We start from the raw sequence: 16,401 nt of genomic DNA on the forward strand, positions 1-16,401 counted from the left end.
AGACTATACAGAGCAAAAATAATGATTTTTTCAGGGTTTAAAATGCACATAGAATTAAAATGCTTTCATACAAAAGATGGAAGGAATATAGAGGGAGTTAGCATTCTAAATTTCTTGCATTGTTCAGGAAGTGGAGAAGAACACATTGATAGTAGACACCAATACATCAGGGATATATCTTTAACTTCTAGGGTAACCACTGGAAGAATAATAAAAAAGTGTAATTAACAATTTAGTAGGGAAAAAGGAATAATGAAAATCTTGATTAATGCAAAAGAAGACGAGAAAGGAAGGAAAAAAACAAGACTGGTAAATACAAATCAAATAGTAAGATGGTAAATTTAATCTCAAATGCATCAGTAATTACCTTCAATATAAATGGACTAAAGACTCCAATTAAAAGATACATATTACCAGACTGGCATTAAAAAACAAAACAAAACAGCACCTGTATGCTGCTTTCAAGAAGACATTAAATACAGGGACACATAAATGTTGAAAGTGATAGGGTGGAAAAATATACACCAGGCGAACCCTTACCGAAAGAAAGCTTGAAGCAGGCACAAAGACAAGAAGCCCTATTAAGGCTTAAACAAGGACATTTTGTATTGTTAAAAAGGTCAATTCCACAGGAAGATATGTTGTTATTGATGTTGCTAGCTGCTGTTGAGTTGGCCCTAAACTCATGGCAACCCCATGTACAAATGGGATCGGAGCATTGCGATCCATAGGGTTTTCATTGGCTGGCTTTTTGGAACTAGCTTGCCAGGCCTTCCTAGCCCATCTTAGCCTGGACGCTCCTCTGAAACTTGTTCAGCATCAGAGCAACAGGGAAACCATCACTGACAGACACGTGGTGGCTGCGCATGAGATGCCTTGGATGGGATCAAACCCTGGTCTCCCACATGGAAGGTAAGCATTCTACCACTGAACCACCAATGTCCCTTACAATGAAATACTAAAAGGCAATACAAATGAACAAAGTACTGCAAAATGCAACAACATGGAAGTTTCTTGCAAAATAATATTAAATGAAAGAAATCAGACAAAAGAGTGTATATCATATGATTCCATTTAAATGAAGCTCAAAATCAGGCAAAAGTAGCCAATTTAGAATGAGGTCAGAATATTGGTTACCTTTGGGAGGGTGTCTTGGAGAGAACAGGAAGGAGGCTTCTGGAATACTGGTAATATTCTCATCCTCAATTTGTGTAGTGGCTACTTGGTGTGTAAATTCTGTAAAAGTTCATCAAGCTATACACTTAGGATTTGTGCTCTTTGCTATATTCATGTCCTATGTCAGTAAAGAGGAGCCTTGGTGGTGCAGTGGTTAAGCGCTCGGCTTAAGGTTGGTGGTTCCAACCCACAAGGCACTCCACAGGAGAAAGATGTAGCAGTCTGCTTCTGTAAAGATTATGGCCTTGGAAAGCCTGTGGGGCAGTTCTACTCTGTTCTTTAGGGTCACTATGAGTTAGAACCGACTCGACTGCAATGGGTTTGGTTTTGGGGATGTCAATAAAAGGTTTCCCTAAAAAAAAAAAAATAGAGGGGAGTAGCATTCCAGGCAGAGGAGCTAGCAAAAGCAAAGGCATGGGGGAATAAATAATACAGTGTGTGGAAAATTACAAGTAGCGTGACGTTGCTGGAGCATAAAGTGTGAGGTAGGTTATAGCAGGGCTGAGGGGAAAAGGGTTGCACTGGCCAGATCGTGGGAGGACTTGCACACTCCACTAAAGAGCTTGGACTCCTTTTAGAGCAATTAGGAGACTATGAAAGGTTTCATGCGAGAGGTGACATAATAAGATTTGAAATTAAAAATAATGTCCTGTGTCAACTGGTGAAGAGGGACAAAAATAGGTGCAGGGCAACTGGTTTGGATGCTCTTGCAAAATTCCAGATGTGAGGCAATGAAGGATTGAATCAGGGCAGTAGTCGTGGGGGTATAAAGTGAATAGGATTTGAGAAATATTTAGGAGACAATATTAGTAAGACATTATTGCATGTGGGAGGTGAAAAAGAGCAGGGTTGAGATGATTCCTAAGTTTGCAACACAAATGACTGTGTGGCTGGTGGCGCCACCAAATGAGGCTGAGAAAAGCCAGAGGGAGTCTGGAGAAAGGGCAGAAGGCAAGTTCAGTTTTAGACAGGTTTTGCAGGTAAGGCAGTACTCAAGTCAAGGGGAGAGTCTTTGGGAGGTATTTTGTGGTCTCCTGTGTCCTTTTTTGTGTGTGTGTCCTAGACTTGGTGCCAGATTTAAATGCTGGGTCCCTGATGTCCAATTACTGTTTGGTTTTCTTGCCTCTTCTGGTCACTGTGCACATTGAAGTCACAAAGCCAGAGTTGTCAGTAGCACAGCCAGCAGCACCGCTGCCCTGGGGTCTGAAAGACTTCATCTCTCTTTCCTCCACGGCTCTGGACAAAGGCTGTCTTATGCACCATCTATTTCAGTCGTTTTTATGAGCACCGTGGAATAGTTTCAAACTGTCCCTTTTAAGCATTATCTCTTGGCAGTTAAGAAAATAGATCCATTGCAAGCAGTGGAGTTTCTGAAAAGGGGGTTAAAAATAGCTCAGGGCGCTAGGCTGCTATTGAGAAATTGAGCCCTTTGCTTGCGCTTTTGCTGGTTTATATTTCAGCCTTGCACCTGGAAATCCATAGCTTCTCCTCTGCCAAGGAGCAGATGCAAAAGGGGGAAGCATGGGCCAGGGGCCTCTCTTCACTTGGGGCCACACTTGGAAGTCTGTGAATGCTGAGAAGGCACCGGGATAAGCAGGAGAGGGTCAAGAAGAGTGAGCCCATCAAGATCTTACATTTGAAAAAGCCTACCCGATATTAGAATGCATCTTTATATTTAGAAATAAAAGAAAATAAGCCTTTTAGTTTTGTCATACAAATTATAGGAAGTAAATCCAGTAAAGTCGCCCTGGCTGGTAGGGATAGGCTTACCGTGCATTCTGTCATTTAATGCCTATGACAATGCCATGAGGTCATTGTTACTGCCCTTTCCATCTTACAGGTATGAAAAATAACGAAGAGAATTGTTGAGTGGCGTTGTCTACACAGGCAATCGTGTCATGTGCTGTATACCTTTTATTTCTTTGGCTTACCTTATTGCTCTGGCTAGAACTTCTGGTACAGTGTTGAAAAAGAGTGTTCAGATCAGATATCCTTGTCTTGTTCATTAAGTGTGATGGTAAATGTAGATTTTTTTATAGATCCTTTTTATCCAGTTGAGGTAGTTCCCCTCTATTTCTCATTTGTTGAGAATTTTTTATCATGAATTGGTGTTAGATTTTATCAAATGCTTTTTCTGCATAATATTATGGTATGGTTTTTCCTCTTTAGACTGTTGATATAGTGGATTATATGTATTGGTTTTTAAATATTGAACCAGCCTCAAATATCTGGAATACATCCTACTTGGCTGTAAAGTTAGTGTTATTATTTTTTCATGTGAGGTAGAATTCTCCAGTGAAACCATCTGGACCCGGAGATTTCTTTTTCAGGAGTTTTTAAATTACAAATTTCTTTAATGGTTTTAGGACTGTTTAGATTATCTATTTCATCCTGACTAAGTTTTGGTTGGTAGTTTGTTGTTTTTGGGGAATTGAACTTTTTCTTCTAAGTTATTAAATTTATAAATGTAAAGTTATTCATAAACCTATTGCCCCTGAGTTGATGCCTACTCATGGTGACCCCGTGTACTACAGAGCAGAACTGCTCCGTAGGGTTTTCTTGGCTGTAATCTTTAGGGAAGCAGGTCTCCAGGCTTTTCTTTTGCAGTCCCACTGGGTAAGTTCAAACTGCCAATCTTTTTAGGTTAATAGTCAAGGGCACACTATTTGCACCACCCAGGAACCGAGTCATTCATAGTATTCCCTTATTGTCCTCCAGAATCTATAGTGACACCGCCTGTTTTATTCCTGGTATCGGTGATTTGTGTCTTTCCTGTTTTTGTCTTTGTCAGTCAACAACCATATTTTTTTATTAAGGAGAGACATATACAGTAAGGACACACTTTTTAAATTGAGTCAGTTCATTTAAACAGTAGTTTATGCAGTACTTTTGTGCAAAAACTGTGCTAAGGACTGAGGGTAGATAATAACTGGATCCTTTACCTGGCCGTAGGACAAAAAGTTTGTTTTTCATGACAACAATGTTGTTGTTGTTATGTGCCATTGAGTCAATTCAGACTCATGGTGACCCCATGTGTTACAGAGTAGAGCTGCCCCATAGGGTTTCCTGGGCTGTAATCTTTATGGCAGCAGATCACCAGATCTTTTGTTCAGAGGAGATGCTGGTGAGTTCGAACTGCTGACCTTGTTTAATTAGCAGCAGAGAGCTTAACCATTGTGCTGCCAGGGCTCTTTATAATAACAATACACCAAAAACCAGACCAAGCCCATTGCTGTCGAGTTGATTCCGACTTATAGTGGCCCTATAGGACAGAGTAGAACTATCCCATAGAGTTTCCAAGAAGCGGCTGGTGAATTCGAACTGCCGAATTTTTGGTTAGCAGCCTGAACACTTAAACACTGCACCACCAGGGCTCCTATTACCATTTAATGGATCTCTTATAATTTCCCAGGTGCTTTACCAAAAGCTTCCATGGCTTATATCTTCTAATCCTCACAGTATGCTATCGAGCAGGTGCTAGGAACTCTTATGAGCTCCTTGTGTGAATTAACATAGTTCATCCTTACTACCCTATGAAGGAAATCATGTTATTATCTCTGTCTCACAGATGACATATATGAAGTCCATGTTTCCAAGAAAATGCCTTTGGAAAGTTATGGGGATGCAATTTGAACCCAGGCCCCTGAGTGAGGCTCATTCTCTCCGTCCGCATTTTGGACAGATGGGTTGCGGCTCTTCAACTCCATCAACATCAATGTTCTGGTGAGCAGACCACATAAACTGTCCCCTTTCCCTCAGCCTGTCTGGGACCTTCACTTGGGGTTGAGGGGCCCATGACAAGAGGATTACCCAAGCTGAGAGGGCACTCCCAAATGGGTTAGTCTGGCGAGATGAAAAGAGCGTATGCTATGGAGTTCGTCAACAAATCCTGGATGAAATCTATTGTGCAAAACCCTTTGTTCTCACAAGGTTGCTCTGATGTTCTAGGTGAAAACGTAGATAAAACTTTATGTCTATTGTAGGCCCTCAAAGAAGGTTCGGAAGAGAAACCTTTGGACAGTTTTAAGGCAACTCATGACTGCTTAGAGTGAGAACTTCCCTAAACAAATGATCTTGCATTTTCACATCTAGCTATCTCTTCTGCAGAAACATTGGCTCATGTCCCAGATATTTATATACAGGGAAGTTCGTTGTAGCTGTAGCTGCAGTAGAAAAAGATGGAAAACAACTTGAATGTCCAAAGATAGACAAGTGGCTAAATATATATTATGGAGCATCTATGCAATGGAGCCACTGACAAAACAGCCAGCACGGACAGTACATCAGCCCACAAGGTTAAGTGAATACAGAAGTCTCAAAACAATTAGTATAACTTGATCTTATGTTTAAAAATGAGATGACTTATAAATTGGGTTTTTAAATATATACCTATAGATTGTAAGGAGCCCTGGTGGCCCAGTGGTTAAGAGCTAAGGCTGCTAACCGAAGACCAGCAGCTTGAATCTACCAGTCGCTCTTTGGAAACTCTATGGGGCAGTTCTACTCTGTCCTATAGGGTTGCTATGAGTCAGAATAGACTTGAAGGCAATGGGTTTGGTTTGGGTTTACATTTGTAAGTTTAAGTATGTATTTTTTAAAAAACTCTATCACCTATTGTAAACCTATTCTTAACTGCATAGCAAAATGCCTGGAAGGATTAGACACCCAGCTGTTAACAGTGGATACCCTTGGGGAAGGGAATGAGATTGGGGAGAGTACCAAAAAAAAAAAAAAAAAACCCACTGCCATCAAGTTGGCTCTGACTCATATTGACTCTATAGGACGGAGTGCAACTGCCCCATAGAGTTTCCAAAGCTGTAAATCTTTATGGGGAGAGACTGCCATGTCTTTCTGTCTCAAAGCGGCCAGTGGGTTTGAACCACCAGGGAGAGTACAAGGAGGTTCAATACAGAGCTTTTAAACAATTTATAAATGTATTTGTTTTTTTTTTAAAATTCCATAATGATAATGTATTTGTTTACTGCTCTGAAGGCATTGGCGAAAAACAAGGCTCCAGGAATTGATGCAATATCAGTTGAGATGTTTCAACAAACAGATGCGGCAGGCACTGGAGGTGCTCACTCGTCTATGCCAAGAAATATGGAAGACAGCTTCCTGGCCAACTGACTGGAAGAGATCCGTATTTACGCCTTTTCCCAAGAAAGGTGATCCAACCGAATGTGGAAATTATAGAACAATATCAGTAATATCACATGGAAGCAAAATTTTGCTGAAGATCATTCAAAAACAGCTGCAGCAGTATATCAACAGGGAACTTCCAGAAATTCAGGCCGGTTTCAGAAGAGGATGTGGAACTAGGGATATTGTTGCTGATGTCAGATGGATCCTGGCTGAAAGCAGAGAATACCAGAAGGATGTTTACCTGTGTTTTATCGACTATGCAAAGGCATTCGACTGTGTGGATCATAACAAACTATGGATAACGCTGCGAAGAATGGGAATTCCAGAACACTTAATTGTGCTCGTGAGGAACCTTTACATAGATCAAGAGGCAGTTGTTCGGAAAGAACAAGGGGATACTGATTGGTTTAAAGTCAGGAAAGGTGTGCTTCAGGGTTGTATTCTTTCACCATACCTATTTAATCTGTATGCTGAACAAATAATACGAGAAGCTGGACTATATGAAGAACAGGGCATCAGGATTGGAGGAAGATTCATTAAAAACCTGCGTTATGCAGATGACACAACCTTGCTTGCTGAAGAGGACTTGAAGCACTTGCTAATGAAGATCAAAGACCACAGCCTTCAGTATGGATTACACCTCAACATAAAGAAAACAAAAATCCTCACACCTGGACCAATGAGCAACATCATGATAAATGGAGAAAAGATGGAAGTTGTCAAGGATTTCATTTTACTTGGATCCACAATCAACAGCCATGGAAACAGCAGTCAAGAAATTGAAAGATGCATTGCCTTGGGTAAATCTGCTACAAAGGACCTCTTCAAAGTGTTGAAGAGCAAAGATGTCACCCTGAAGACTAAGGTGCGCCTGACCCAAGCCATGGTATTTTCAATCACATCATATGCACGTGAAAGCTGGAGAATGAATAAGGAAGACCGAAGAAGAGTTGACGCCTTTGAACTGTGGTGTTGGCGAAGAATATCAAATATACCGTGGACTGCCAAAAGAACGAACAAGTCTGTCTTGGAAGAAGTGCGGCCAGAATGCTCCTTAGAGGCAAGGATGGCGAGACTGTGGTTTACATACCTTGGACATGTTGTCAGGAGCAATCAGTCCTTGGAGAAGGACATCATGCTTGGCAGAGTACAGGGCCAGTGGGAAAGAGGAAGACTCTCAATGAGATGGATTGACACAGTGGCTGCAACAATGGGCTCAAGCATAAGAACGATTGTAAGGATGGCGCAGGACCGGGCAGTGTTTCGTTCTGTTGTGTATGGGGTCGCTATGAGTCGGAACCGACTGGACGGCACCTAACAACAACAACAACATACCTAAATAAGAGTATAAGTAGTGTGAAAAAAATAAGTAAAAATTCCTAATGATGCAATTTCAGGCACTAGTACTCACAGGTTTTGGCAGTCAATTTTTATGGGGATCCAGGATCCCTAGGTTCTGTAACTGGCTCCGACACCACCTGTGTGGTTTTGCACAAGTCTGTTTTTCTCTGAGTCTCATTTTCTCTTAAATGAGGAGGCTTAACTACAGTACTGATCGTTAAGCATTTTTATTAACTTTCAAGAAGCTGACTACTCTTTCCAAATGCATTTTTTGTGTGTGGAAGACCAATACACTAAGTGAATCAAAGTGTGTCAACAGCCCAACCGGTTGTGCCCCATATCCATTTGAGCACTAATGTTTTCTGACTCAAGTTGCAGGCGGTGAATCCAAATTCACCAGTCAGAGCTGACCTGCCTCTCAGCTGAGTGGAAAATAACTAGGTGATTTTAAGTGACCCACAAAGGCTTACGTGTGACAGTTGCTCTTGCGAAGCATTTCCCTGAGCATTAAGCCCGGATGCTGGCAGCTATCTCATGGCTCAGGGACTGTTTGGGATCCAAGGAGACCATGGCTGTCTCTAGAAAGTTCTGTGAGGACCCTGGCTCTTTAGAAGAACCATCCATGGGTGGTTTTCAGGGGAGTCAGGTCTGGTTTGGTGGTCTACTGTGCCCAGGCCTCCCAGGCCCAGCCCGAGAACTAAAGCTTTCCAGCCTTGGGGCTGCAGCAGGAAGGCAAGGTCACGTGGAGAAGGAATGAGGGCAAGAGAAGAGGTCAGGCCAACAAACACCATGTAGTGAAATATGAGTAAGACTCCTCAGTGTCCTCCCCTGCTCTGAAAAGTGCCATGTGAATTTCCGTGGAGTTTTCTCCAGCCTCCTTTTCTATAGCTGGTGTGATAAGGATTATTTTGCCCCTTTTAAGAGGAAAGATAGATGCCCCACAATTCTATGCTTCAGGAGATTCCATGGACAGTAATGTCCACATCCTAAGTTATAATAAGCAGCACAAGAATAAAGCGTGGATCCTGTGCCCACAGGATTCCATTTGTATCTGGCCCAGATTGGCCAGACTTGAACTCAAAGGAGGTGGGAGTCCCTAAGGAGGGGAAAATGGATGTGCAGGGACATTTGAGTAGATTCTTTCCTGCCCCAAGTCTTCTCCAGGGACAGAAGCAAAAGGTTGACAGCCAGCATTTCTCACTTGCTGGTCTTACCCTACCCATGTGTGGGATGGAGATCTGGGGCCTGGGTGAATGACCTCTTACAGCCCGACCCCACTCCTACTAAGGCACACCAGCCTCAGCACCAGGAGACCTGGGCTGAAGTTCCAGTTGGGGTACTTGCTCACTGTGAGGCTAGTCACATGCTGTTATGGGTTGAATTGTGTCCACCAAAAAGAAATGTGGAAGTCCCAGCCCCATACCTCTAAATATGACCCTGTTTGGGAACAGGGGTGTTCTTTTTTTATGTTAATGAGGTTATACCACATTAGTGTAGGTCATACCACTTTAGGGTGGGCCATAAACCTTATCACTTCTGAGTGGTGTCTTATAAAAAGGCAGAATAGACGCAGAGACACACACAGGTGGAATACAGATGCCATATAAGGACCCATCTACAAGCAAAGGAATGCCAAGAATTGCCAGCAGACCAGATTCCGCAGAAGGAATCAACACAGTCAATACCCAGATTTGGACTTTTAGCCTCCAGAAATGTCAGCAAATAAATTTCTGATCTTTAAAGCCACCCACTTGCAGTATTTTTTATTACAGTAGCACTAGGTAACTAATACTCATACTGACTCTGGTCCTCAGTTTCATTTTTCAAAAAGGCATCAGACTAGATGCTTTTCAAGGTCACTGCCGGGGCTAACTCTCAGTGATTCTAGACAAGATTGTAAGGGCCTTGACACCAGTAGGTCCCTGGGTAGTTCAAATGGTTTGAACTCAGCTACTAACCGAACTAACCGAAATGTTGGTGGTTCAAACCCACCCAGCAGCACCATGTAATAAAGGCCTTGCAATCTACTTCCATAAAGATTATAGCCAAGAAAACCCTATGGAGCTCAATTATGCTCTGACACAAAAGGAGTCACTGTTATGGATTGAATTGTGTCCCCCCAAAATGTGTGCAAACTTGGCTAGGCCATGATTCCCAGTATTGTGTAATTATCCATTATTTTGTCATGTAATGTGTTGTAAATCCTACCCCTGTGATGTTAATGAGGCAGGATTAAAGGCAGTTATGTAAATGAGGCAAGACTCAATCTACAAGATTAGGTTTTGTCTTCAATCTCTTTTGAGATATAAAAGAGAGAAACAAGCAGAGAGACAGAGGAACCTCACACTACCAAGAAAGCAGCGCCGGGAGCAGAGCGTGTCCTTTGGACCCGAGGTTCCTGTGTTAAGAAGCTCCTAGATCAGGGAAATATTGATGAAAAGGACCTTCCACCAGAGCTGACAGAGAGAGAAGAAAGCCTTCCACTGGAGCAGCCACTGTGAATTTTGTATTCGAACTTCTAGCCTCCCAGACTGTGAGAGAATAAATTTCTCTTTGTTAAAGCCATCCACTTGTAGTATTTCTGTTATAGCAGCACTAGAACTAAGATAGTCACCATGAGCTGGAACAGACTTGATGGCAATGGGTTTGTTTATTTTTTAACACTGTTTGCCACCAAGTCGATTCCAACTCAGGGCAGCCCCGTGTGTATCATTTTAGAACTGTGCTCCACAGGGTTTTCAACGGTTATGAAAACGGCTTTTGGAAGTAGATCGCCAGGCCTTTCTTCCACCAGACCTTTGAGGCTTTGGCGTTCCCCACTTGCAGCTCTCCTTCCACCTTCTCTCTGAGACAGCCTCAGTTGGCCTACACGCTGATGTCCTTGACATTCTAATTAGTTGGTGCCCAACTATACTTGTCAGGAGTCTATACTTAAGGAAGGTTCTGGTCATGCCAGCTGCTCTCCTCATTGAAATGGAGCAGCTGGCACGATAAGAGGGCAGGTAAAAAAGGTACCTCATCCTCTGCAAGCCAAAGCGTAACTGCGACAAGGATAATGTAACAATGACTGAGTTAAGTATTTTACACATGTAATACATATTTTTTTACTTATGACCTATAGGCATTATCATTTCATTTTACAGATGAAAAAAACTGAGGCTCAAAGAAATTAGTTTCTTGCCAAAAGCCACTGACCTCAAGGCTCACACGCCTAACCAACACAGTGTCTGACATTGCAAATATTATTTTGCTATGTTGTCTCCTTTCCCATCCAACCTTAGGGTTAAAATAGCACCTTTTCTCCCTCCCTACTTTCCGTTCTGGTTGGTTTGGGGCCCTGCCTAAAGCTGGTGAGTTATAGGGGAGGCAGGGCAGTAGCCATAGGCAGTATGACCTCGGAAGCTGGGCAAGGCCTGGAAGAGGAAGCCCTTCCCTGGGGGCCCTCCCTGTGGGGTTTTCCCCAAGCTATGAGACTTTCGAAAGCTCCTCACTCTTGTGCAGGGATTGAAATGAGCTCAAGGTTTGTTCTGGAGGCTGCTGTCGAAGGTCCTGCAGAAAACACCATTGTTTCCATTGTTCCAGAAAGCAGGCTGGGTCAGCCTTTCCCAAGGGCAGAGTCCTTGGGCAGAGAGACAGGGCAGAGGACAGGAAGTGGTGGCAGCAGGGCTAGGGGCTCTCCAGCTGCTTCTTGGGCTCCCCCATAGGCCACTGTCCCTCTCTCCCTGAATGGCTGTAGCTCGATCTTGCAGTTTTCTGATTATAAAAGTAACTGGTGATTTTTTTTTAACTAAAATAATACAAGACAGAAGTGTGTAAAGTAAAAAGGAACAGTTCTTCTCACAATCCCAGGCATTTGTAGGCCCCTGGCACAGAGCCGACTTCAACTCACAGCTACTCCATGTGTGTCTGAGTAGAACTGTGCTCCAGAGGGTTTTCAATGGCTGATTTTTTTAGAAACAGATAGCCAGGCCTTTCTTCTGAGGTGATTCTGGGTGGACTTGAACTGCCAACATTTTGGCTAGCAGTTGAGTGTGTTAACCTTTTGCACCACCCAGGGACTCCTTTTGGTGTATTAAAAAAAAGTATAGCATTCTCTAATTCCTCTGTTCATGTACAAACATCATTGTTGTTAGGTGCCGTCCATTTAGTTCCGACTTACAGTGACCCTATGACAACAGAACAAAACACTGCCTGGTCCTGCGCCATCCTCACAATCGCTGTTCTGCTTGAGCCCATTGTTGTAGCCACTGCGTTAATCCGCCTCGTTGAGGGTGTTCCTTTTTTTTTTTGCTGACCCTCTCCTTTATCATGCGTGATGTCCCTCTCCAGGGACTAGTCCCTCCTGAAATATGTCCAAAGTACATGGGGTGAAGTCTCACCATCCTCCCTTCTAAGGAACATTCTGGATGTACTTCTTCCAAGACAGGTTTGCTTGTTCTTTTGGTGGTTCACGGTATATTCAATATTCTTCATCAACACCACCATTTAAAGGCATCAATTCTTCTTCAGTCATCCTTACTTGTTGTCCAGCTTTCGCATGCATATGAGGTGATTGAAAACACCATAGCTTGGGTCAGGAGCACCTTAGTCCTCAAGGTGACATCTTTGCTTTTGGACACTTCAAAGAAGTGTTTTGCAGCAGATTTGCCCAATGTAATGTCTCCTTTGATTTCTCGATGGCTGCTTCCATGGGTACTGACTGTAGATCCAAGTAAAATGAAATCCTTGACAATTCTAATCTTTTCTCTGTTTATCATGATGTGTCTTATTGGTCCAGTTGTGAGGATTTTTGTTTTGTTTGTTGTATAATCCATACTGAAGGCCGTAGTCTTTGATTTTCATCAGTAAGTGCTTGGAATCCTCTTCACTTTCTGCAAGCAAGATTATATCATCTACATATCACAGACTGTTAATGAATCTTCCTCCAATCTTGATGCTGCCTTCTTTTTCTTGTAGTCCAGCTTCTGGAACTGTTTGCTCAGCGTACATATTGAATAAGTACGGTGAAAGGATGCACCTTTCACCTTTCCGGATTTGAATGTATGCAGTATCCCCTTGCTCTGTTCAGATGATCGCTCCTTGGTCTCTGTACAGGTTCCTCATGAGCACAATTGAGTGTTCTGGAATTCCCATTCTTCACAATGTTATCCATAATTTGTTATGATCCACACAGTTAAATACCTTTGCATAGTCAATAAAACACAGGTAAACATCTTTCTGGTATCCTCTGCTTTCAGCCAAGACCCATATGACATCAGCAATGAAATTCCTGGTTCCAAGTCCTCTTCTGAATCTGGCTTGAACTTCTGGCAGTTCCCTGTCAATGTACTGGTGCAACCATTTTTTAATTATCTTCAGCAAAATTTTAATTGGGTGTGATATTAATGATACCATTCAATAATTTCTGCACTCTTTTGGTTCACCTGTCTTTGGCCAGGTAGCTAGCTGTCTGTCAAATTTCTTGGCATAGAAGAGTGAGCACCTCCAGTGCTGCATCTGTTTGTTGAAACATCTCTATTGGTATTCTGTCAATTCCTGGAGACTTGTTTTTCTTCAATGTCTTCAGTGAAGCTCGGACTTCTTTAATACCATCAGTTCTTGATCATATGCTACCTCCTTTTGGCATATAGGAAACCCTAATTCTTCTATACACATACAAACATTATAAACATATACATTAAATAAAAGGGATCATAATAAGCACATCATTCTTTATCTGCTTTTGCCACTGAATGATATGAGAGTATGTTTCCCGTCTATATAAAGGGATCTCTCTCATTCTTTTAATGGCCGCACAGGGTTTGATTGTTTCATTGCATGGATGAAGCATAATTTATGTAACTAGGCTGCTATAAATAGACTTGTATTTTGTTTCCTATTTTTCATTCTTACAATGCCATAAAGAAAATTCTTAGACATAAATTTTTGTCCTTTTGTTGAATTATTCCATTAGGAGAACTTCTTAAAACTGGAATTTCTGAATCAAAGGCTAAGCATATCTAATAGTTAAAAATTGGATGTGTATCTCCAGATTGACCTGCCCAAATGTTAGATATTATAACATCTCCATAAATGTTGGCTATCATAATGTTCCCACCAATAATATTTGAGGCTGCCTGTTCCCCGACCTCTGCCAACTAAGCTTTACATATTAAACAGAAGGAAAAATTGTGTCTTGTTTTAAATCACATTTTTTTTTTTTTTAAAATCATGAGTGAGATTGACTATATTTTTGGTCATTTTCTTTGGTTGCCGTGTATGTTGTTCCTGTACTGGAGTGTCCTCATGGGATCCCAAGAAAATGATTTCCTTCACTTGTATCTGGACTTTATTTAACAAGGTGAACTCTTTGTATTCTAGGTTTTCAATTATCTGGGGGAAAAGCAACCAGTAACTATGAGACTTGGAGGCTGGTTATAATCATCCTTTCATGGCTCCATCAATTCTTTGAGCAATCCATTAATTTACTCTTTCATTCACTTGGAAATTATTCCCTTAGTAATCCACTAATCTGTTTTACTCATTAGTCGTTTTTCAAGTAGTGACTGAGCATCTGCTGCCTGTGAAACGCCAGGTCTCCTGGGGACTCAGAGAGAAATCCAATGTGGTCCCTACTCTCCCTGCCTAATGGTGAGACCAGTCCTGTAAATGCTGCTACAGGAATTCAGAGCCAGCTGTGTGGAAGGAATGGACTGTCAGGCTGTGATCAGGGAGGACTTCCCAGAGGTGGTGTTAGCAGATGGATGGATTTGGGCGTAAAAAGCTGGAGACAGGATCCCAGCAGGGAAGTAGATAGGGTTGTTGTTGTTGTTGTTAGGTGCTGTCAAGTCGGTTTTGAGTCATAGGGACCCTGCGGGAGAGAGTAGAACTGCCCCTTAGGATTTCTAAGGAGAGGCTGGTGGATTTGAACTGCCAACCTTTTGGTTAGCAGCCAAGCTCTTAACCACTGCACCATCAGGGCTCCAGAGTGAGGGTAGGAAGAACTTTACAGGTTGAGAACTGTATGTCGTTGTTGAGTGCCCGCAAGTCGGTCCTGACTCATAGTCATAGCGTCCCCATGTGACAGAGTAGAGCTGCCCCATAGGATTTCCTTAGCTGTAATCTTTACGGAAGTAGGTCTTTCTCCTGCAGGGCTACTGGGTGGGTTTGAACCACCAACCTTAAGTTTAGCAGCCAAGCGCTTAACCTTTGGACCACCAGGGCTCCACTGAGAACAGTATAAACAAAGGCAAAGATAGGAGCCTTAGCCCAGTGAGAGGATGGCTGGTGGAAAGGCTCTTCTTAAAAGCGGATTAGTGGAGATGAAGCAGGATTGGGATAGTGGCCTGTGACTGCTGTGCTAATGAATGTGGACTTTCTTCCAGAATCCCTGGGGAGCTGGAGGAAGGCAGGGCTGTATTTCAAGAAGATGGATGGATTGGAGGGAAAAAGACCGAGGCAGAAACGTTAGTTATGGCCATTGCAGTAGTGAAGGAGAGTAATAAGAAGAGCCTGAATTAGGACGCTCAGTGGGGAGACGTAAGACGTAGGATAGCAGGAGAGAACTGGACGAGGAGTAAGGAGACTGGAGTTTCACTCCCCATGCTCCTGCTAGCTTGTTGGTTTCAGAAAAGTCAGAAGACGGTCTTTCAACAGCTTCCAACCCAGGTCTATGTCACTCCACTAATCACCAGCCCATTGTTGAAAACCTGCTGGTTTCAAGGTACTTCATGAGGTGCAGGGGCAAATATTAAACGGGAAGTAATAGTTGCAGGCAACAAGGAAGGCAGCCTGGGCTAAAGGTAAGAGTGTACATGAAACCGTAGGAGAAGAAATGAGATGTTGAGATAGTCTCTTTTTTCTACTTCATTCTTTTGACAGCTGGAAAGCAATTCCATAGGATGGGTGCACCATAAGATGGAAAGGTAGATGAAACTTTGCAATTTTTTAAATTATAAACAATGTTGCCACGGAACTCTATATGCACCAAATTTTGAGCCTAAGTGAGAGTATTTTTGAAGGGCAGTTTCTCAGTAAGGAGCCCTGATGGTGTGGTGGTTAAAGTGATCAGCTGCTAGCCAAAAGGTTGGTGGTTCGAAACCACCAGTGGCTCCATGGGAGAAAGATGCGGCAGTCTGCTTCTGCCGAGATTTACAGCCTTGGAAACCCCACGGGGTCTCTATGAGTCAGAATTGACTCAATGGCAGTGGGTTTGGTTTTTTTGGTTTTGCTGAATTGCCCTCCCAAAAGGATCACCTTTATTATTCAGATAACTACACTGAGGTACAGGGAGGTTGTCATTAGTCCCTGGTCATATTGACACTACTGATGTTATCAGAATTTGAGCCTAGTTCAGTCATCTTCAAACCTCTCTTCTTTCCTTGACTCATGGCGACTCCACATGTTACAGAGTGGAACTGCTCCATAGGGTTTTCTTGGCTATAATCTTTTATATCAGCAGATCACCAGGCCTTTCTTATGTGCTGCTGTCGGGCAGGTTAGTACTGCCAACCTTTTGGCTAGTAGTCGAGTGCAAAACCTTTGTGCCACCCAGGGACCTACTCTATGTGATAAGTTACTAAAACTCTTTGCACTATAACTCTCTGATATTTATTATTCTTTGGTCCTCCATCCCATGGCCATCAACAGGAAAAACCTTCCAATGAAAGTGCCTTAGGCACCTGTTTGGAAGACAAAAAATGGGTAGTGAGGAGGCCAGAGTTTCACTCCAGGGTCAGCACTGGAAGGGTATGTCAGTCACCT

At 42.6% G+C, this 16,401-nt stretch overlaps 1 long non-coding RNA gene across 2 annotated transcripts in view; it reads left to right on the forward strand.

Annotated features, from left to right (window-relative positions):
• Positions 1–14,254, forward strand: part of LOC111750083 (uncharacterized) — a 32,850-nt gene extending 18,596 nt beyond the window's left edge. For both annotated transcript variants that reach the window (XR_010317828.1, XR_010317829.1), the window contains exons 2-3: positions 4,745–4,899; positions 6,169–14,254. This is a non-coding gene — a long non-coding RNA (uncharacterized LOC111750083). The remainder of the gene's footprint in view (positions 1–4,744; positions 4,900–6,168) is intronic.
• Positions 14,255–16,401: the final 2,147 nt, after the last annotated feature.

Source organism: Loxodonta africana, chromosome 14, assembly GCF_030014295.1.
Source record: "Loxodonta africana isolate mLoxAfr1 chromosome 14, mLoxAfr1.hap2, whole genome shotgun sequence".
Lineage (NCBI taxonomy): Eukaryota > Metazoa > Chordata > Mammalia > Proboscidea > Elephantidae > Loxodonta > Loxodonta africana.